The sequence below is a fragment of the Lissotriton vulgaris genome, chromosome 4_1, assembly GCF_964263255.1.
Source record: "Lissotriton vulgaris chromosome 4_1, aLisVul1.2, whole genome shotgun sequence".
Lineage (NCBI taxonomy): Eukaryota > Metazoa > Chordata > Amphibia > Caudata > Salamandridae > Lissotriton > Lissotriton vulgaris.
The window spans coordinates 1,590,251,253-1,590,273,124 of NC_141691.1; positions in this window are offsets into that span (position 1 = coordinate 1,590,251,253).

Genomic DNA, 21,872 nt, shown 5'->3' on the forward strand with positions numbered 1-21,872 from the left:
ATAGGGATAGCTAGAGACGAAGTACTGTACGCTTACAATTACGGGCACGAGCTGCATGCTGATTGGCTGTCAACTGTCTGTCAATACTCCGAACCAGGAATTGTTGGCAGCCATCTTGTGCCTCGGTAGAACCGAGTCACAAGAAAACAGAGAAACAAAGGTGAAAACGAAGAAAAGGGGGCAAAGTAGAAACACCCTGACCCCTAGGCCTGCTGAAAAAATCACGGGATACGCGTATGGTACGTGTGCACTGCCGATCCCCAACAAAAAAATTAAGGCACAATTCTGCAAACGCGTCCCCTGGCACGTTTGCAGAGGGGGAACTAATTACCCTTGAATACTGGGGGTCCCTGGGGGCCAAGTAGCCCACCAACAACCTCCAGTATGCGCCAGGGGGCTGCCTTGCAGAGGCGTGTTAAGAGGACACGCCCCTTTTTATACCCCTCTGCAAATGCGCCAGGGGGCCGCCTTGCAGAGACTTGTAAAGAGGCCACGCCCCTTTTTACACCTCTCTGCAAGGCAGCCCCCTGGCGCATACTGGAGGTTCCTGACGTCCTAGACCTGCTCAGGGGTCCCACAAGGACCCCCAAGGCCCTCAATTGTTTTTAAATTCCGGGATACGTGCAGGGTACCGTACCCTGCCGATGCTAAAAAAAACATTAAGGCACCACTCTTAATGTGTAAAGAGGCCACACCCCTTTTTACACCTCTCTGTAACGCAGCCCCCTGGCGCATACTGGAGGTTCCTGGAGGGCTACTTGGCCCCCAGGGACCCCGGTATTCAAGGGGAATTAGTTTCCCCTCTGCAAACGTGCCAGGGGGCTGCGTTGCAGAGAGGTATAGAAAGGAGCATGGCCTCATTACACCTCTCTGCAACGCAGCCCCCTGGTGCATACTGGAGGGTCCTGGTGGACTAGTTGGCCCCCAGGGACCCCCAGTATGCAAGGGGAATTAGTTCCCCTTCTGCAAACGTGCCAGGGGGCTGCGTTGTAGAGAGGTGTAATGAACCCCCCCCCCCTTTTTACACCTCTCTGCAACGCAGCCCCCTGGGGCATACTGGAGGTTCCTGGTGGGCTAAATGGCCCCCAGGGACCACCAGTATGCAAGGGGACTTAATCCCCCAATGTAGAACAGGCTATGGGGCGCGTTTACACAGTGGTGAAGGTAGGGGGCGGGGCTTGGGGTGATATGTGTGCAAACATGCCCTGTGACGCGTTTTAAGTTGGGGAATTAATACCTCTTCAATCCAGAGGTCCCCTAGGGACCAACTAGTCCAACAGGTACTTCCAGTAAACACCACAGAGCTGCGTTGCAGAGTGTTGTAAAAAGGGGGCGTGCCCTCTGAACACCTCTCTGCAAAGCAGCTCCCTGGTGCATACTGGAGATACCTGGTGGGCTAGTTGGCTCACAGGGGATCTCAGGATTTAAGAGGAATTAATTCCCCAACCTAAAACGCGCCACAGGGCGTGTTTGCACACGTCACCTCAGGCCCCGCCCCTTCCTTCACTATGGAGCACAATATTCCTCTAAAATCAGCAGAACTACGAATTCCGATTTACTCACCTGTTATAAGGAGAGACCTCAGTGCTGCATCTTTCAGCCCACTACTGAACCTGAAAAGTAATTCTAGCCATACTTACAGTAACTTGAATTTCCTTCCATAGGCTAACATTGACTGGTTTCACTCGGAAATTTTTCTAAGTGTGGAGTTTTGGAACTTAAAAAAATTCCTTTAAAATCAGCCGAACTACAAATTCCGATTTACTCATCTGTTATCAGCAGAGACCTCAGTGCTGCATCTTTCAGCTCACTACTATTCCGGAAAAGTAAATTTAACTGTACTTACCAGTAACTTGAATTTCCTTCCATAGGATATCATTGCCTGCTATATAAAATATATATAGATTGAAAAAATATTAAATAAAAAAAAATATTACAATTTCAATATTTAAATTTTTTTTTCAATTTATATTAAAAATATGTAATGTAATTAAAGAAATAAAATATCTAAAAATAAATACTTCAAAACAATGTAGTAAATTAGTATACAAAAATATAACAATTAATACATTTAAAAATTATCATTTACAAAACCTTTGAAATTCACTGAAGAAACCATAGGTTTCAGCCACTTTATAGTTAAGAATTAGCATTTAAAAAACCTTTGAAATTCACTGAAAAACGACTCACCTGCAAATCAGAATTTGCGGTGTATGTGTTGCAATGCCCTTGTGAGCTACGGTATGTAGGGAGCACCTGACTACCAGCTCACAAGCGGATCTTGCAACACATAAGGGCCATCGTAACTAAAGATCAGACGTATCCGTGCAGGGTACCGTACCCTGCCGATGCTAAAAAAAACATTAAGGCACCACTCTTAATGTGTAAAGAGGCCACACCCCTTTTTACACCTCTCTGTAACGCAGCCCCCTGGCGCATACTAGAGGTTCCTGGAGGGCTACTTGGCCCCCAGGGACCCCGGTATTCAAGGGGAATTAGTTTCCCCTCTGCAAACGTGCCAGGGGGCTGCGTTGCAGAGAGGTATAGAAAGGAGCATGGCCTCATTACACCTCTCTGCAACGCAGCCCCCTGGTGCATACTGGAGGGTCCTGGTGGACTAGTTGGCCCCCAGGGACCCCCAGTATGCAAGGGGAATTAGTTCCCCTTCTGCGAACGTGCCAGGGGGCTACGTTGCAGAGAGGTGTAATGAGCCCCCTCCCCTTTTTACACCTCTCTGCAACGCAGCCTCCTGGTGCATACTGGAGGTTCCTGGTGGGCTAAATGGCCCCCAGGGACCACCAGTATGCAAGGGGACTTAATCCCCCAATGTAGAACAGGCTATGGGGCGCGTTTACACAGTGGTGAAGGTAGGGGGCGGGGCTTGGGGTGATATGTGTGCAAACATGCCCTGTGACGCGTTTTAAGTTGGGGAATTAATACCTCTTCAATCCAGAGGTCCCCTAGGGACCAACTAGTCCAACAGGTACCTCCAGTAAACACCACAGAGCTGCGTTGCAGAGTGTTGTAAAAAGGGGGCGTGCCCTCTGAACACCTCTCTGCAAAGCAGCTCCCTGGTGCATACTGGAGATACCTGGTGGGCTAGTTGGCTCACAGGGGATCTCAGGATTTAAGAGGAATTAATTCCCCAACCTAAAACGCGCCACAGGGCGTGTTTGCACACGTCACCTCAGGCCCCGCCCCTTCCTTCACTATGGAGCACAATATTCCTCTAAAATCAGCAGAACTACGAATTCCGATTTACTCACCTGTTATCAGGAGAGACCTCAGTGCTGCATCTTTCAGCCCACTACTGAACCTGAAAAGTAATTCTAGCCATACTTACAGTAACTTGAATTTCCTTCCATAGGCTAACATTGACTGGTTTCACTCGGAAATTTTTCTAAGTGTGGAGTTTTGGAACTTAAAAAAATTCCTTTAAAATCAGCCGAACTACAAATTCCGATTTACTCACCTGTTATCAGCAGAGACCTCAGTGCTGCATCTTTCAGCTCACTACTATTCCGGAAAAGTAAATCTAACTGTACTTACCAGTAACCTGAATTTCCTTCCATAGGATATCATTGCCTGCTATATAAAATATATATAGATTGAAAAAATATTAAATAAAAAAAAATATTACAATTTCAATATTTAATTTTTTTTTTCAATTTATATTAAAAATATGTAATGTAATTAAAGAAATAAAATATCTAAAAATAAATACTTCAAAACAATGTAGTAAATTAGTATACAAAAATATAACAATTAATACATATAAAAATTATCATTTACAAAACCTTTGAAATTCACTGAAGAAACCATAGGTTTCAGCCACTTTATAGTTAAGAATTAGCATTTAAAAAACCTTTGAAATTCACTGAAAAACGACTCACCTGCAAATCAGAATTTGCGGTGTATGTGTTGCAATGCCCTTGTGAGCTACGGTATGTAGGGAGCACCTGACTACCAGCTCACAAGCGGATCTTGCAACACATAAGGGCCATCGTAACTAAAGATCAGGCGTATCCGGTGGCCAGGCATTTCGAAAGTACCCATGACAGTGACCCCAAGCATCTGCAATATTATGTCATCGATTGTGTGATGCCATTGAAACGGGGTGGCAATAGGGAGGTGCTACTGCGGGTCCTTGAAACCAGATACATACTATAGCTCGATAGCAGAACCCCTGGGGGCCTCAATGCGAGTGAGGATCTCTACACTTGCTTGTAGTCTCCCAGGAGAGTCAACCTATTAGGGTGGGATGTATCAAGATAAATCAAAGGGCCATGTTTACTTTATTTTTGACACTTAACATCTGGAGTCATAGTGAAATGAAACAGCATAGATTGCCAATAGTAACATCAGTATTAACAAATACAAGCATAGGCACCTCCTCTTTATTCATAATCAATTTTTTTTTTTATATGCACTATATACTTTATGGCAAAAAATTTGCACTATTTCTGCACTACTGTTCTGCACTGAAGGATGAGATACAAATGGTTTACATACTATAGGAACTTTGCACAGGCACTTTATATTAACCCACTTGGGTTACATGGACATTTCTTGGACTTGGAAATTAAAAAGATAGCAATACAAACTAAAAAGACGGCAATGTGTACATAGATATTGTTATTGTATATTATTATGCATTTATTTATTAACATTGCCTGATTTGCACATATGTATTACATTGTATAAAGTATGTAAGAGGTTGGAACACATTTTTAATAAAATTTTGGCTATTATAGTTGTTAAATGGATTACCAGCCGTAGTCTTTTTATAGTTTCCATGTTGCCACTTTAAACAAAAAATGGTGGCAAGATTAGCCCGCCTTTTATGTTCACTATAAGTACCTCCCTCTGATGTAACAAAACACATCATGTGATCAAGCCTGTGGACACAGGCGAAATGCGTCATGGCGGACATGCTGGGCGTTGAAAGGCACGAATAAAGCACCTTTGTTTGGCACCAGATTGGGTTTCTACTCTTCGTCATTCCTTACCGGCAGAAAAGTCGGTGGAGCCGTAGGCGTCTGGCGAGAATTTGTTCATATATATGCAAGGTTTTTAAAATGCTAATTCCTAACTATATAAGGCCTGAAACCTATGGTTTTTTAAGTGAATTTGCAAGGTTTTTTAAATGCTAATTCCTAACCATATAAGTCCTGAAACTTATGGTTTTTCAAGTGAATTTGCAAGGTTTTTTAAATGCTAATTCCTAACTATATAAGGCTTGAAACCTATGGTTTTTTCAGTGAATTTGCAAGGTTTTTTAAATGCTAATTCCTAACTATATCAGGCGTGAAACCTATATATTTTTTCAATAAATTTCAAAGGTTTTGTAAATGCTAATTCTATTAGCGGATAACGTTTATATATGTTATTATCCTTCTGGGACCACCTGAGCACCCATCTTGTTTCTCAGGAGAAGTGAAGCACAAGAGAGCACAAAACAAGAGTGGAAAACGCAAAAAGGGGGCAGGGTTGAGACCCCCTGACCCCCTGGCCCTTCTCAGGGGGTCCCAGAAGGACTACCAAGTGCAAAAAATGTTTTATTTATTTTTAAAATCGTGGGGTACGCGCACAGTACGCGTACGGTGCGCGTACCACGCAATTTTTTTTGTTTGTTTTTATTTGCCCTTGGGGGTCCTTTTGGGACCCCCTGAGAAGGGCTAGAGGGGTGGGGGGTCTCTACCCTGCCCCCTTTTCGTGTTTACCACTCTTGTTTTGGGCTCTCTGGTGCCTCAGTTCTCCTGAAAAAAAAGATGGTGGCCAACACATCCTGGTTTGGACAGTTTGTAATGTTGACAGTCGACTGCCAGCCAATCAGAAACTCGCTCGCGCACGTAAGGGTGCGCACACGTACACGGACGGTAGGCGTACAGTACGCGTGTGGTGAGCGCATAGAGATATATAATTTGATCAAATTCAATTTTCTCAACAACTACTGGAGGGATTTTAACCAAATATAGAAAAGGCACTGCTGCATACCTGCCCCTACCATTTTGCCAAGTTTGGTGTAATTCCGTTCAGCCGTTCGGGCTGTAGCCGTGTCTAAAGGTCCCATAGAAAATGCCATTTGAAAAATTTCAAATTCAATTTTCTCAAGAACTACTGGAGCGATTTTCACCAAACATAGCAAAGGCACGTCTGCATACCAGGCCCTACCATTTTGCCAAGTTTGGTGTCATTCCATTCAGCGGTTCGAGCTGTAGCCGTGTCTAAAAGTCCCTATGGAAATTAATGTGGGGAAAACACTTTTTGGGACCCCCCTTTTTTCTCGGGCCCGCTTGACGAATCCCCCCGGGGAAGGAGCGGAGCGCAGCTAAGCAAATTTAAGGAAAATTATAGGCAGATCCCTCAATCGGCGCCAAAGTTATTCCCAATAGAATGTTCAGAATTTCCTATGGTAACTAGGTCCTAACTATATATACCTACTGGCTACCGCCAGTAGGTATTATATATATATATTTGGAGTTGAGGCTTAATAGAGGCCTATACACATCCCAGCCTTTTAATTTCAATGTAATAGATAAAAGGTGCAAATAGTTAAAACAAGAAAATAACTTCCACAAAATCCCCCTCTGATGATGATGATCATCACTAAATCCCAGTATTACTTTCATAATAAAGTATACATACATTTCTGTCTATTTGGTCACGATTCTTCCAACATCTTGATATAATCAAAAACTCAGGCTTTAATATTTTCCAGCGCAAAAGATCTTTTTCTTTTATTTATAGACATTGCTGACAACTTCATCTTGCACCCAGAATTTATTCCCATTTTAGAAAATATCACTTTAGACATTTTAAGCAAGAAAATGAAAACAATTGCACAAATCAACACAGTATTTATGGGGATTAGTATTGATCACAACACACTCCCTCCTAACTGTTAAAGCACCCACTAACCTTTCTAAATCCTTATCCAGTCTCGCCAAACCAAGAACGAACTGATTCCCACAAACCATGCTACTAAAGAGCTTTTACTTCATGAGAGACACTAATAACATTTGTTGTAGAAGCATTCAAAAGCTCACTGTTACCAGGAATGAAAGGTGCAGCCCTGTTGCACTTTAAACACATGACAGACTTTGCTCCTTCTTGAGAAGGATGTCTAATGCATGGCCGTTTTGAATAATCATAGCATGCATTGCCATTAATTTCTCATTAATCTTAGTTAATGCTCTGACAGTTTTAGAAGCAAGACGATCTACAACTGTAGACAATCATGTAATTTTCACACCAATAGACAGAAACACAGCATCTAGTACATCCAACACAATTGGTCTAAAGCCACCCTTCACTATTTTCAAACCAACAGCGTCATTTATTTCAGCCACATTATAAACCTGTGGCAAAGGTAGTAGCTCCATACCCAATTAAAAGGTAAGTTAAAATAGGCAGTCTTACTACAAACATAATGATTTTCTCTAAATATTAGCTCCTCACTAATCAAAAACTGCAGCAAGAGACTGCACCTGCCTGCAAGGGGATGTCTAAGGGGTTCACTTTATCCAGAGGGTTGCCATCAGTGGTTGCACTGACAGATACCACCTTTTAGGTGGTGCACTGTCAGCATGCCTCCTGACAGCTTCTTTATCTTTGCACCCACTTCTGTAATATGGCGCGGGTGCAGAGGCAAATAGATTCCTCATTTGCTTGGGGACACGCCCCATGCAAATGAGGGAACACCCTCTGATGATAGCGCTGGTGCTAAATGTGCGCAAGCGCTATCTGTATTACAGAAGGGCCCACTCAAGCGTTTGCAGCCTCTTCTGTAATACCAAAGAGCCCCTCGTAGTTTAAGGAATTATTTTGCAATCAGAATCATTTATTTATCTGTTTTTTGCTTGTCAGGTTTTTAATAGATTTAGTCTCAATGTTCTGCTTGTTAGTATCAAAAAAGATTGCAGGAAACACACCCACACCTTGCATTATATCCTCTCTCCATGCCTTTCTACGCATTGCCCACTTGGCTTCTAACCATTGACTCACTGTTTTTCTGACCTGCTTCTTCATTATTTTCCTTTCCTTCTCAATGGCCACTCGGCCCCATTCATTTAATGCTTGCAACTGTGTAGGTATAGGTTGTGGCTTTCTCTCACACATTGTATGTCTCGGGAAATAAAGCTTTCTAATGTTAAATGTACCCTCTAAAGGAAATTGCATGTTCCTGTTGCCAGACCAATCTTTAAACCACATGCACGTTTAAAAACCCACGTCTGTCATAATTTTAAACGCAGGAGTATCTTCAGGAGGAACCTGTTCACCGTCCACAATAGGAACTGTCTTAGAAACTATGGGCCTTATTTATGAGGTTTTACCATAGGGCAGCGACGCAGGCATTCCTGCTGCGCTGCCATACAGTAAAAGAAAAGGGCAGGAATGTGCCTTATCCATCAGATATGATGCATTCCTGTCCTTTTCCCCAGCACCGGCGCACAATGGGATGCTGTTCGCCAACGCAAGCACCTTTACGCCAAGGTGCAAGGGTGCCTGCTTTGCGGGGATGATTATTTCTGTGCAGGAAGGGAAACCTTCCTGCACAGAAACAATCAGAAAAGGTTTTTTTCTCTTTCTATATGTGCTGCAGAATGCAGCACACGTAGAAAAAGGAAAAAACAAGGAGAAATAAAGATATTTCTCCTCGTTGTGCTTCCCTTACGCCTCCCCTGGGGAGGCTGATGTTTTTGGCGCTGCCTCAGATTTATGATTTCTCATAAATCTGAGGTAGTGTCAAAAAGCCATGGATGTTGCTGGGAACACCCCCAGCCATCAACACCCATTGCACTCTCCTTTAACGCAGAATACTGAGTTAAAGGGAGCCATTTTTACGAGGCAGCATTAGGACAAAAAAAGAGGCTTAGTGCTATCTCACAAATTTGGAGCAGGCTCTTGCGCCATGGAACGTCACAAAAAGTGACGTTCCAGCGGTGCAAGGGGCCTCATAAATGAGGTTGTATAGACATTTTTAATACAGCATCCACAGAAAATACACAAAAATAAACAACAGTCAGCCAATTGTAGCATGGCTATGGCAAAGGTCAACCAGTCACAGTACGAACTACCATAGAAACGGACCAAATGACAGCATAACTCGTGATGAAGTCTCACCAATCCCTGTGTGACTCAGGGTCAGCCAACCAATTGCAGAGTGACTTCTTTTTTTAACAGAATTCAGCACAATGCCTTTGCCCGCATTCCCACAAATAAAAAAAAGTGTCTGCTTAACCTAAATAGAAAAAGGAAGGAAGGAAAAAAATCAATCTTGTAAATTAAAACAGATCAGTACCTTTTCAGTAACATCAGTCATACTAAGGCAGATATCTGACCAGCAGTAATCCATCCACGATTAGCATGTTTCGCATGTGCACAAAAGATTACAAAAACACCAATTTAAGTGAAATGCATTCAACAAAATATTCTTATTCACTCAGAAATTCGCTATTTTCAGGGTGTATTCAACACCTCACAAAACACATCACCACTTTGCAGACAAATTCAACAAAATATCTTGATATCTTAGATTATTTTTTTTTTAATGATTTTTGTATAAAATCATGGAATACATAAATTTACACTGAGAAAGTTCATCATAACCCCCTAGCCCTCCCCCCACCCCGTAGTCTGGCAGGCTTCTATAGGAAAAGAGAAGATAAAGAAAAAAGAATATACATTATGAATACCACATTATGCATCGTTTGGCCCCATATGATTCCTGAGTGTTGTGCCCAGAAATCAATCACAGAACTGGCATTTGAAAATAATAAAACAAGCTACATCAAGCTAGACACATGTACAATAATAGCACAACATAAAAATCTTCAAATAAGAATACAGAGGCCATTGCCGGTTCAAATACAGATACAAGAGCAATTATCAGTTCCTCTGTCCAGTTACTACATGATTTAATAGTTAAACCCCATATATAGCCTTCACTAAGGTGACACCAATAGATCTAGGTTAGGTTTGAAGGAGTTGCCTATTATTATTATTATTATTGCCTTGATTATCACACCATTCTTGTAGTGGAGCCCAGATTTTCAGGCCAGCAGTGCGTTTCCTTCTACCTTTCCCTTTATAGATTGCAATTTCCAACTTAAATGCGGCTAGTAATCTGTCAAGCCATTGCTGAAATGAGGGTGCCAGTTCATCTAACCAGGCTGATGCAATACACATCCTAAAAACAGCCATTGACATAAATATAAATTCCGCCCCTTGTCGATTCCAGTTTGGGTCAGTCGCTCCTAGAAGCATCATTTCAATAGTCAAAGTAATAGGATTTTTCACCACCGCTGATATAAACCTCTCAATATCGAGTTTCAGTTGGTATAGGCCGTCGCAGGTAGAAAAAATATGTATACAGTCTGCCTTCGGGAAGTGGCACCGGGGACAGTAAGTTCCTTTACCCGAGCCCCATTTTGCAATTTTGTCGGGAGTATAATATAGCATATAGAGGGTTTTATAGAATTGCGTTTGTAATTTAGTTGATAGCAGATAAGTTTGTGACATTGCCATTATTCTTTCAATTTCAGCTGGAGGTATACCAATTTTGTTTTCCCATTTCAAGGCTATCTTTCCTATATCATCAGGTGCCGAGTTGCTTAATAGGATATATATTTCACTAATGGTGTTGATTTTACTGGACGACAGTGTCTCAAATATCTCACATTTTGTGCTGATGATTTCACAAAGATTTCTTTTTGTTATGAAGTCCTGTATTTGTAAGTATTTGAAGAAGTCTCTGTTGTTAATTTGATATTTCATTCTTAGTTCCTCAAATGTGTGAAGGCCCGTAGAAGAGCAGAGGTTGCCGAAGTGTGTAATTCCGGCTGCTTCCCATTTCTTCATACAGCTATCTCTGAAAATAGCGGGCAGATCTAGATTATCTTAAAAAAGTGTATAGTATGAGACTCGCCCAATATCCATTCGTTTTCTTATTTTTTGCAATATTTTAAAAGAATGTAGAAGCGGCTTAAATTTTACTTTTTTGTGATAACTGTCGTTTAGATGACGCCATAGATATCCAGAGTTTTTTTCACCTAGCAATAGGTTATAAATAGATGGTTGCACACCCCGTGATGCTACATTCGCTAATTCAATTAGAAGAAGTTCTTGACTGTTAATCAGGGTTGCTGCCCAGTAGTAGAACCGCAAATTTGGTAAGCCTAAACCCCCCCGTTCCTTTGGTAAAGCAAGGAATTTTAATGCACGTCTTGGTTGGGAATATGACCAAATAAATTTTGAGAAGGTGTGTTCCATTGATTTTAAACAGGAGTCCGGAAATTCTAAGCATATTGCTCTAAATAAATATAGCAATTTAGGGAAAAACGTCATCTTAATGGCGTTTACTCTACCAATCAGGGAAAGGTGCAGGTTATCTAGCCGGTGGAGATCCTTTTGCATTGTCTTTAAAACAGGATTTACATTGATATCTACCAGATCTTCTAGTTTGGCGGAAATAGAGATCCCCAAATATGTTGCGTTTGGAGTAACTCTTGGGTCAGCAAAAGCCACATTATCATTAATCACAATTTGGGTTTTACCTTGATTAAGGGCGTATCCGGAAATAGCTCCAAATTTGGTGGCTTCATCAACGATAGCAAGCATAGTAGGTGCTGGGTTCTTAGTGACGATTGCTATGTCATCAGCATAGGCTAAAATTTTAGTGGAGAGATCGCGTGATATAATAGGCTCTATTACCAAATTCATTTCCAATCTTTGTAAAAAAGGGATCTAAATAGAGGGCAAATAGCAATGGCGAGCAGAGACAGCCTTGTCTCGTCCCTCTCGATATCTTGAATGATTTGATAAGATTGCCATTGACAGAAAACATAGCCGTCGGGTTGACATATAATTGTTGTATTGCCAAATTAAAGCTTGGAGGGATTCCAACTCTTTTCAAAGCTGCCCAAAGGAATTTCCAGGAGACCCAATCAAATGCCTTTTCCGCATCTAACAGTATGAGGGCCATAGGGTCTCCTGTAATTCGTGACTGATCAAAAAGTGTAATAACTCTATGAACGTGATCAGTGGTAGATCTTCCTGGGACAAAGCCATGTTGGTAATTGGCTATAACTAAGTGAATAATTGGGGCCAGGCGATTTGCTAGTAGTTTGGCATATATTTTAGAATCCACATTAATCAAGGTAATTGGTCTATATGAGCCTAATTGATCAGGGGGTTTGTTTTTTTTCGGAAATATTATAATTTTTGCACTGGACCAAGATTTAGGAGGGGTTCCCCCTCTGAAAATATATCCAAATAGAGTCACCATTATATGTTGAAGTTCAGCTAGGAAAGTTAAAAAAAAATCCGAGGGTAGACTATCTAAACCTGTCGCCTTTCCCTTTGGTAAGTTCTTAATTATTAGTTGAATTTCCTCTAAGTTTGGATCATCCGTTAATACCAATTGGTCTGCTTCATCAAAACTTGAGGTGTTGGGTAGGTAAAGCTACTCATTTATCATATTTTCTATATTATCCTCACTTCCCTCAGTATATAATGAGCTTTAAAACTGAAAAAAGGCTTCCTTAATGTCTTCGGGATCAGTAACTATACCTTTTGTTGGGTCTGATATCTCGTGAATATTATTGGCCGTCTCTAGTTGACGAATACGAACCGCTAGTTGATGACCAACAAGTTTGTTTACCTCGTATACCATCTCCCGATTAGCAGTTGCTCTTTTTACCGCTTTAGCTGTAATATCATCAATAATTACTGCTCTAGCTATTGCGACTTGGATTTGATTTATTTCAATTATTTCTGTCCCAGCATGCGCTTTGATAGTCTCAATCAGACCCTCTTCTGCCTGTCGAAGTTCTTCTTGTTGAGTCTGAGATTTAATGTGAGATAAACGATTTGATCTTACGGAGTATTGTAAGGTTTCCCCCCGAATCCCTGATTTTAACGCATCCCAGACCACATCTATTCTTGTACTACCCAAATTCTCCTGTATAAAATTCGGGATCCACTCTCGCATATGTGAGCAGTAGTTAGGGTCATGTAACAGAGTTTTTTCAAAGGTCCATGTTCTTATTCTTTTTTCAGATGTGCCTATATTCACCATACACATTAAAGGATTGTGATCGGAGAGTATTTTGGTTAGTTTATTAATTTTACTTATAGTTTTTAAAGAGTTAGAAAGAAAAAAAAAATCTATTCTGGCTAACGTGTGATGTGGATATGAGTAAAATGTATATCCAGTATTGTGAGGAAGTTGTGTGGTGGATTGCCATCCATCTACCAATCCATGCATATGGCAAAGATCTTTTACTGCCCTAAAGACCTTTGGTTTGTGGCCCTTATATACCCAGTGGTCTTTTGACGACCAATCATAAGGCAAATTTAAGTTAAAGTCACCACAGAGTATAACCGGTAATGGCCAGTGTGCTAGTTCGTTAGAGATTTTGTGGATGCTTGAGGGATCATCTTCATTGCTGATATCTTAGATTATGACGATTCTAATTACTTTAACCAACATAAACATAAAAACCAATATTTTTTTGATGCAAGACACAAAATCAATTTCCTTTCCCTCAAACCAACTCAATAGCAAAGCACTAACTCTCTAGCTCAAAAAATGAAAAAAATATCTTCACAGTAATCAAACCAACTCATGAAACACAAATCAAAAGAGCATATCCAAAAATATCACAGCAGCAGTAATTCATGACTCCATGAAAATTCACTCTCTCAACTACAAATCCCACACTGCACTAGCAAAGTGCCAAACTTCCTTCCAATCACTCACTATTAATTCTGCCTTGCTAATACTCACTCTCCTTTGTTAGGGAGCTGTGATTGAACACCGGAACACTGCAAATAATACCATTTGGTCAGACCATTGAATGCAGATTGGGGACAAAAAGTATCTCAGGAAAAATCTTTTCTATTATTCCTAATCTTCCCCATATCGGCCACCAAAACTGTGACTGGGCTGTTTAGATAATTTGAATGATAGTAGCACTCAGTGCAGGTCGGGGACAGTGCTGTGCTCACAAAGGAAATGAGGCAATGTGTCCGTAAGGATAAAAGTCATAACAGCAGTTTAATAAACATGGAAGACAAGACTGACTCAGAAAGTAAGATTGAGATCAGTAATTTAGGAAAGAAACATGAAGGTTTATTAAAATATCAAAATGTAAAAAAGACGATAAAATCCAGGCTTGGTTAGTTCAATAAATCAGTCATAGGGAACATAAATAACTTGCCATCATATCCTGAAGGCATTTAGCATTTTAAAGTCGGTGCAATTAGGAGAATCTAAGTGCAGCAAACTGACAGAGAATTGGGAAGCATCCGTAAAGTATGATATAAGGTTTGAAGGCTCACTCCCAAATGTAAGAATGAATTTCAACATAGAAAGCAATGAGAAATGCAATGTCACCATCGGATGAGCAGATGTATCATTCTAACTATGAATCACAATTCACAATTATAAAATGATGTATAAACTCTCTTTGTTAGCACGATCCCTAATACGAATATATGAAACTCTTTCTGACCTAATGTCATCGGAGGTGCCAGAACAGATGGTGACAATAAACAATGTAAAGCCTCATGGTCAAACTGTCTTCATTGCGTGCGCAGGAAGAGCCTTAAAAGTAAAAAAATGTCTTCCTCTAGGCCCCAGGCCTGGAGGAAGACATTTTTTTTACTTTTAAGGCTTACTTTTAAGGCCCTGAGGGTTTTCCCGAGAACAGCATATCATTACAAAATAACCAGTGCACGTGCTGCTGTGCGAGTGTCAAATAAGAAATATAAACCCACAACAAATATAAAGTTAGCAGCCATGTTCTACAAAATGGAGAGGAGGCCTGAGGAATTTTATACATCCCAGCATTTTCCTTTTAACAAATTCATATAAAAGGTACAAATTACTCGACCAAGAAAATGACTTCCTCACCAATTTGCAATTTTGTTTGAAAAGGTCACTGGATTTTTGACGCCTTCTCACTTTTGGCCAACCTTCACCAAATATGGCACAGTGAAAGGTTAGATTATGAAAGTTGCCCCTTCTAGTTTGGTTCACTTTGGTCAATAGGGGTTTAATGTTATTAATTTAAAGGTAAAGTGTCACCTTTCACTAGAGGTAAGACTGTGCCTCTGTATGGCTGTGTATGTAAGAACAGAATCGTCCAGTAATTGAATTGTGAGAGGGGGCATTGTAGGTGAAGCTCTCGGGGCTGAAGGCAACAGCAAACAAGTCTAGTTACATTAATTGGAAGCGGCATTAACAAACAAATGCCGGCCCTGCACTCCTTTCAAGAGAGGGCTGGGTGAGCCTGCCCTGCACGCTGCCTTGTGTAACTGGCTGCCAGACGACAACTCAAAGGAAGCAGTGTACTCGGAGCACCAATGGAAGAGGACTCAGAGTGCTGACGTCACGCGGCCGGGTGACGAGAATGCCCTCGCGAGCCTGACGCCTCCATTTTAGATCCATTTATGTGCAAGTAGGGAAAAGAGTAGACATAGAGGGGCAGATTTACAAGCCCCTTGCGTCACTTTTGCGTCATTTTTAGCATGGGAAAAGTGACGCATAAGTGGCGCAAGGGGCTTGTAAATCTGCCCCAGAGTGTTAATGTATGGATGGCCAGTGGCAGTGACTCGTGTCTCAAACAGGGCCTCTTTCAACCTGACATTTCTTCCTCAAGACGGGTCTGCGCTGTTGAGAATAAAAAGAGCAGTATTCTTCTTCCCTCGATTCCAAGACTGTAAAATATGGCCTTCTCTGTGTACGTTTACTGTGAATTAATAAATAGCAGCTTGTTCAAAGGTAGTTTAGGGTTTGAATGGGCCACTGCTGTCCACTCTGTATATGTAGACGGGTGCAAAGACCAACAGCCAGAAGGTCTATTTCTCCTTAGAAATGAAAAAGCTTGTCAGAAAAAGTGCAAGTCTGTTTGTTACTCTGAATGCACAGGGTAGATGATTGCATGAATAGCTGGGTGTTTACTTCAACCAACGCATTGGTACAAAAAGGCTGCACTGCGATGCAAGAGATGAAAGGGAGGTTCTGTCCTGAAATGAGGCGCGACTACCCGTAAAGAGGGAATTGTGGCAGGACAGGAGGGTGCAGTTTCATGTGTATCAATATTTTATGTAGTGCCAACATGCCGTCTTTCAGGCGCTTCCTGCGATATACAGACAGAAAAAGGACACATTTTTGGAATATATTTGCTTGCTGAATTGACCTTACTATATGTTAATGCTCTGGATAGTTTGCGGCCACTGGTGGCTTGCGATTCAGTGAAGGGTGCGCAAGTCTGTGTGTGTTTGCGTGTGTGTGTGGGGGGCGGTTTGAGGAGGTTCCCTACTAAAGAGCACGCAGGAGGGAAGCAGAGAAGGGTCAGAGGGGGACAAAAGAATTAGCGCATTTTCAGCAAACATGAACGAGGCCGCCCTCGGGGCGGCACTCCTTACAGCCTCGGCCTTGCCTCGTTTAAATGCGGCCGCAGAATCCTGCTACCTGAGGCGCTTTGAATAAGACGAGGGTCGTTTCCACGTCCCATTGGTTGACTTGACCTGTCGGCCTTACCTGGCGGTCCCTCCCGCTACCCAGAGGCGCAACTAGAGCCAAATTTCAGGGGGGGCTAAGAAAATATTTCAGGGGGGGAGGGGGGGGGGCTGAACCTTTAATCAAGTAGGCATAGTGGGGCTGCAGGGGCTCTTAGAATAACTTATAATGCTGTTGACAAGGCTTCAGGAATCATGACGGTTCCCCCTGGCATTATGGTATTATCTCACCAGGCGAATGATATGCCTCCCCGAACCAACAGCGGCACCCAAGTTGATTTGAACATCCTAAGTTGGAATGTAGCAGGGCTGCAGTCTAAACTTAGGGATCTGGATTGGCAGTGTTTAGTTAAGCATCAGGATATACTCATGTTCCAGGAGACCTGGGCCACTAATGATTTGCACATTAAGGGGTTTCATTGCATTAGCGTTGCAGCATCCCATCACAAACCGGGCCGCCCATCAGGGGGACTTTTTATTGGATTTAATGTAGCAGCTGGAGGAAGTTTCAAGGTTCTACCAACCAATAGTCCTAATTTCCAAGTTGTTCTATACAAGAGAAGAGTTTCTTTTTATTTGGTAAACTTTTATAATAATGATTTCCAATCTATTCCTAACAGGAATTTTATTGCACTTTTTGATTTTTTTTCTAATTTAAATTGCCACCAACACTAAGGCGACACTACCGGGATAATCTTAGGGGGAGACTTTAAAACCAAAGCTTAATGATATATGTCATGGAGTAGAGATATTTAACCCAGGTCCCTCATCTCGTAGGGGCGCTGAGCTGGCCGTGTTCCTAAGTATATATGGCTTGGTTAATGTAATGGACCAGTTGAGCCCAGCACACACCATTAATTATCAACTCCCGACATTTAGAGGTAGGGGTCATTCCTCTACAATAGATTATGTTTTTATCTCTTCTGGATTTATGGATCACTTTATGGCCGCAGAGGTTATCGCTACGATCCATGAGGACCACAACCCCATCAAACTAGCACTTAAATTGGTACCTCGATCCGTGTATCTAATTGAATGTGGGGCTAAACACTTGGCAGGGTATGCTCAGACGTGAGTCCCTGTTCTGACCGACTTTTTCGGCCCTCCTTTGAGGGAGGATGATTGGATATGACTCTAGTCTATTATCATTCTAGTGCAGGGATTAGAACACAGACAGGGCCTATTCATAAGGCACAGTAATGCACTTTCGTACCCTTTTCCTTAGATCAAGGCTTATAAACTTACGTTAGGGGATAGATTCATTAGTATTAGTGATAATCCGTCCTTTTGCAAGAGTGCTAGTATACCTTCTATGGAGTTATGCTTATTTCGGGCCTTGTAGGCCTTAAACGGGAGAGACTCCATCTTGATTTCTGCCCCGGCAGCTTGAGAGGCTTCTAGGTCAAGTGTAATGTTTTAGTTTCGAAGTGTTGTTCGCTTGGAGAGAACCGGCTCAGGCTGGCCCTTATCGAAAGACTGTATTTTTCTCCATTCCGAAGACACAACATCAGGCCGGCCGGCTGGGAACGTGTCCTTGGTACGGGGAGGTACAAGAATTTGGTGGGCGGCAGGTTACTGGCCGTAACTTTCCATGAAAGGACAAGCTTCCATATTAGCGAAAGTATGAGGCAGCGAGTCAGTCAGTCTGTAGGCGGCAGCTAGCCGTTAGCATCAATGCCATTAATTACTTCCAGGCAGACAGTCGCCATTTTGAAGTCCGAGAAAGATCATGAAGCTGATACTCTCTTAGAAAGATTGAAGAGGAGAGAGAGAAATAGTGCAGACCGGCCAGAGAGAAAGAGAGAGACGGCAGCCAATAAAAGGAAGGTTCCAGTGACTTGGAGGAAAGCAGAGAAGATAGAGCATAGCGGTGCAGACGTGTACTCGTGACTGCTGAGGTGTGATTCTAAGACGAGCCAAGGCACATACGAGAAGGGAACCTAGATGACTGCCGAGCCCCGACTTCGTGTCCATAAGGTGACGTCCGCCCATGATTCATAGTGTGCACATTCTAACCTTTCACTTTTCTTTGCAGGATATATGTCATAGTATAGTATTGTGTTTTTATGATTATTGTAATAAAATACCCCAGTTCTTAGTGAACCAACATGTGCCTCGTATTCTTGTTCAATCAGGGTAACCTGTTCTTCTAGTCAGGCATTGTTTTCATGAACGGAGGTAATTCCTGGTCAGGTAAGAGGTGACTGAGTAATGAGGGAGAGAGGGACCCCTTAATGCATAGAATACCGGATACATGCTTCAATTTGGCAAGTTATGATAATTCCTGTTATTGTAGTATCATATCCAGAGTAGCCAATGAGAGATTCCTTCCAAAGGTATTCATAGGAGAGTGATCGTCGTTGGTAAGCGGCGTTAATGAGAACACTGGGGGGACACCAGTGCTTATGTCCGCCGGATTGCAGATCGGGCTGTGAGTTAGAGAACACTGGGGGGGACACCAGTGCTTAGGTCCGCCGGATTGTGGGCCGGGCTGTGAGGAAGAGAGCACTAGGGCTGCAGACCGGTGCGTAGGCACGCAGGATTGCATAGGTGCCGAGCGAGCACTGACTGTGGTCGTGTGTAATGGTAAATAATCAGAACTGCCCTAGGGTAGACTAGTCTGGGCCTAAGTTGCCGTGAGACTAACTGGTATGAGTGGGATATTGTAGAAAACCTATGCGTGTATATTGCTATTTCCCCATCCTTAGGTACCAGATATATATATATATACCTATATACTGTTAGACGGGGACCCGGAGGGTCGGCAGAGTAAAGGGGGAGAGGCCTCCTGGGGAGGGCCCTCTCCGGTAATCGTACAGACAAGTAACTTCCCCCCCACAGATCGACACCACACAGAGATGAGTTCTGCACACTTTTATATGTATCTTTAGGCAAGGTAACTGACGGTACAGCAGGACCAGGATACGAGGATCCTGTCAATTCTAGTCTCTTTGGGGAAAAGGGTAGCGGGACAGTCTCAGTACCGAACAGGTACGGGGATAGCAGGTGTGGAGCTCACAATCCTCGAGCTGGTGGGTTCGCAAGTAGGGGCCGCGGCAGCGCCAGCAGGCCTTCAAGATGGATCACGAAAGGAGGATGAGCCGCGGCAGCGCCAGCAGGCCTTCAAGATGGTTCACAAAAGGATGAGCCGCGGCAGCGCCAGCAGGCCTTCAAGATGGTTCACGAAAGGGGGATGAGCCGCGGCAGCGCCAGCAGGCCTTCAAGATGGTTCACGAAAGGATGAGCCGCGGCAGCGCCAGCAGGCCTTCAAGATGGTTCACGAAAGGAGGATGAGCCGCGGCAGCGCCAGCAGGCCTTCAAGCGCGTTCACGAAGAGGAGCCGCGGCAGCGCCAGCAGGCCTCCAAGGATGAGTTCGTCTCGGTGTCTCTCGACTCCAGGATACAACTGACTTCCTGCTCTGGAGGAGCTGCCCCAGTTATAGGTCTGGCGCCCTTTGATGTCCGGACCCTCGCACTTGGAGGTCGGGAGGTCCGGGATGAGGGAGTCCAGACACCCAGCAGGGGGGTGGAGCCAGCGCCCAGGGAGGCTGGGGGCGATCGAAACCTGGCGGAGGGGAGCCATCGACACTCCTCCTTCCATTGACCTGCCAAGTGGTCTCTTTACCCCCTGGGTGGATGGTGGTGCCTCGATGTCGGGGCCTGGCTGGGCCCGAGGCCGAGGTCGGCCAGAGGCCACGAGGCCTGGTCGTGTAGTGTCCAAAAATGGCGGCTGGGCCGGAGACAGGGGTTCTGGAAGGGACCCGGGCCAGCCGATACTGTGGTGTTCAGGAGCCAGGGTTCCGTCGGGGAAGGGCCGTGGGTTGACCCGGCGGGTTGCAGGGGTGGTTCTTGTCCGGGACACAGGAGGTGCAGGAGTCCGCGACCCGCCTTGCGGGGAGGGATCGGGCCTTCCACAAGGCCTGTCCAACATGCGTCCCCCCCAGCTGAAGGCAGGGAGAGTCACCCATCCTCTTGGGTACTCTCCTCGCCGAGGCGGAAGAAGCGGGACAGGCCGTCTGCGTTGGCGTGGTCTTGGCCGGGGCGATGCTCCACAGTGAAATCCATCCCCTGCAGGGAGATGGACCAACGCAACAGCTTCGGGTTTTCTCCCCGCATCTGCATCAGCCATTGCAGGGGTCGGTGATCTGTGTGCACCCGGAAGTGGGTACCGAAGAGATAGGGCCGGAGCTTCTTGAGGGCCCACACTACGGCGAAGGCCTCCCGCTCAATGGTGATCCAGCGCTGTTCTCGGGCCAGCAGGCGTCGGCTGATGAAGGCCACCGGCTGATCGACTCCCTCGGTGTTGAGTTGGGAGAGGACGGCCCCAACGCCATGATCTGAGGCGTCCGTCTGTACTATAAATTCCCGGCTGTAGTCGGGGGCTTGGAGCACGGGGGCGGTGCACATGGCGGACTTGAGGTTCTCAAAGGCCGCCTGACATTCAGGAGTCCAGTTGACTTTCTGGGGGTTCTTTTTGGACGTGAGTTCTGTGAGGGGCCCCACAATGCTGCCATAGTCTTTGACGAAGCGCCGGTAGTACCCGGTGAGCCCCAGGAAGGCTCGGACCTCTGTTTGGGTGACCGGGGGCTCCCAGGACTGGATGGCGGCAACCTTGAGCTGGAGGGGGGCCACTAGGCCACTTCCCACCTGGTGCCCCAGGTAGGTCACGGACCCTTGGCCGATCTGGCACTTGCTGGCCTTGATGGTTAGCCCGGCCTGCCGGAGGGCGTTCAGGACCTCCCGGTGGTGGTGGAGGTGTTCTGCCCAGTGGCGGCTGTACACGGCAATATCGTCCAGATAGGCGGCGCTGAATTCTTCCAGACCCGCCAAGACTTTGTTCACTAGTCTCTGGAAGGTGGCGGGTGCGTTTTTCATTCCGAATGGCATCACCTTGAAGTGGTAGTGGCCATCCGGGCTGGAGAAGGCGGATCGCTCCTGGGCACCTGGAGTGAGGCCGATCTGCCAATAGCCCGCTGTCAAATCAAAGATGCTCAGGTAGCGGGCGGCCCCCATGCGGTCGATCAGTTCATCTGCCCGTGGAATGGGGTGAGCGTCGGTCCTTGTGACGGTGTTCAGACCCCGATAGTCTACACAGAACCTGAGCTCGGGGGCAACGCCCGGGGCGGCGGCCTTGGGGACCAGCACGACCGGGCTGGCCCAGGGGCTGTCGGACGGCTCGATCACTCCTAGAGCTAGCATCTTGGAGACTTCCGACTGGATGCAGGTGCGTACTCGATCAGGCACCCTGTACGCCCTGTGTCGGATAGGGGGGCTATCCCCGGTGTCAACGTCGTGGAGGCACCAGGGCGTGACCCCCGGAATGAGGGAGAACAGGTCGGCAA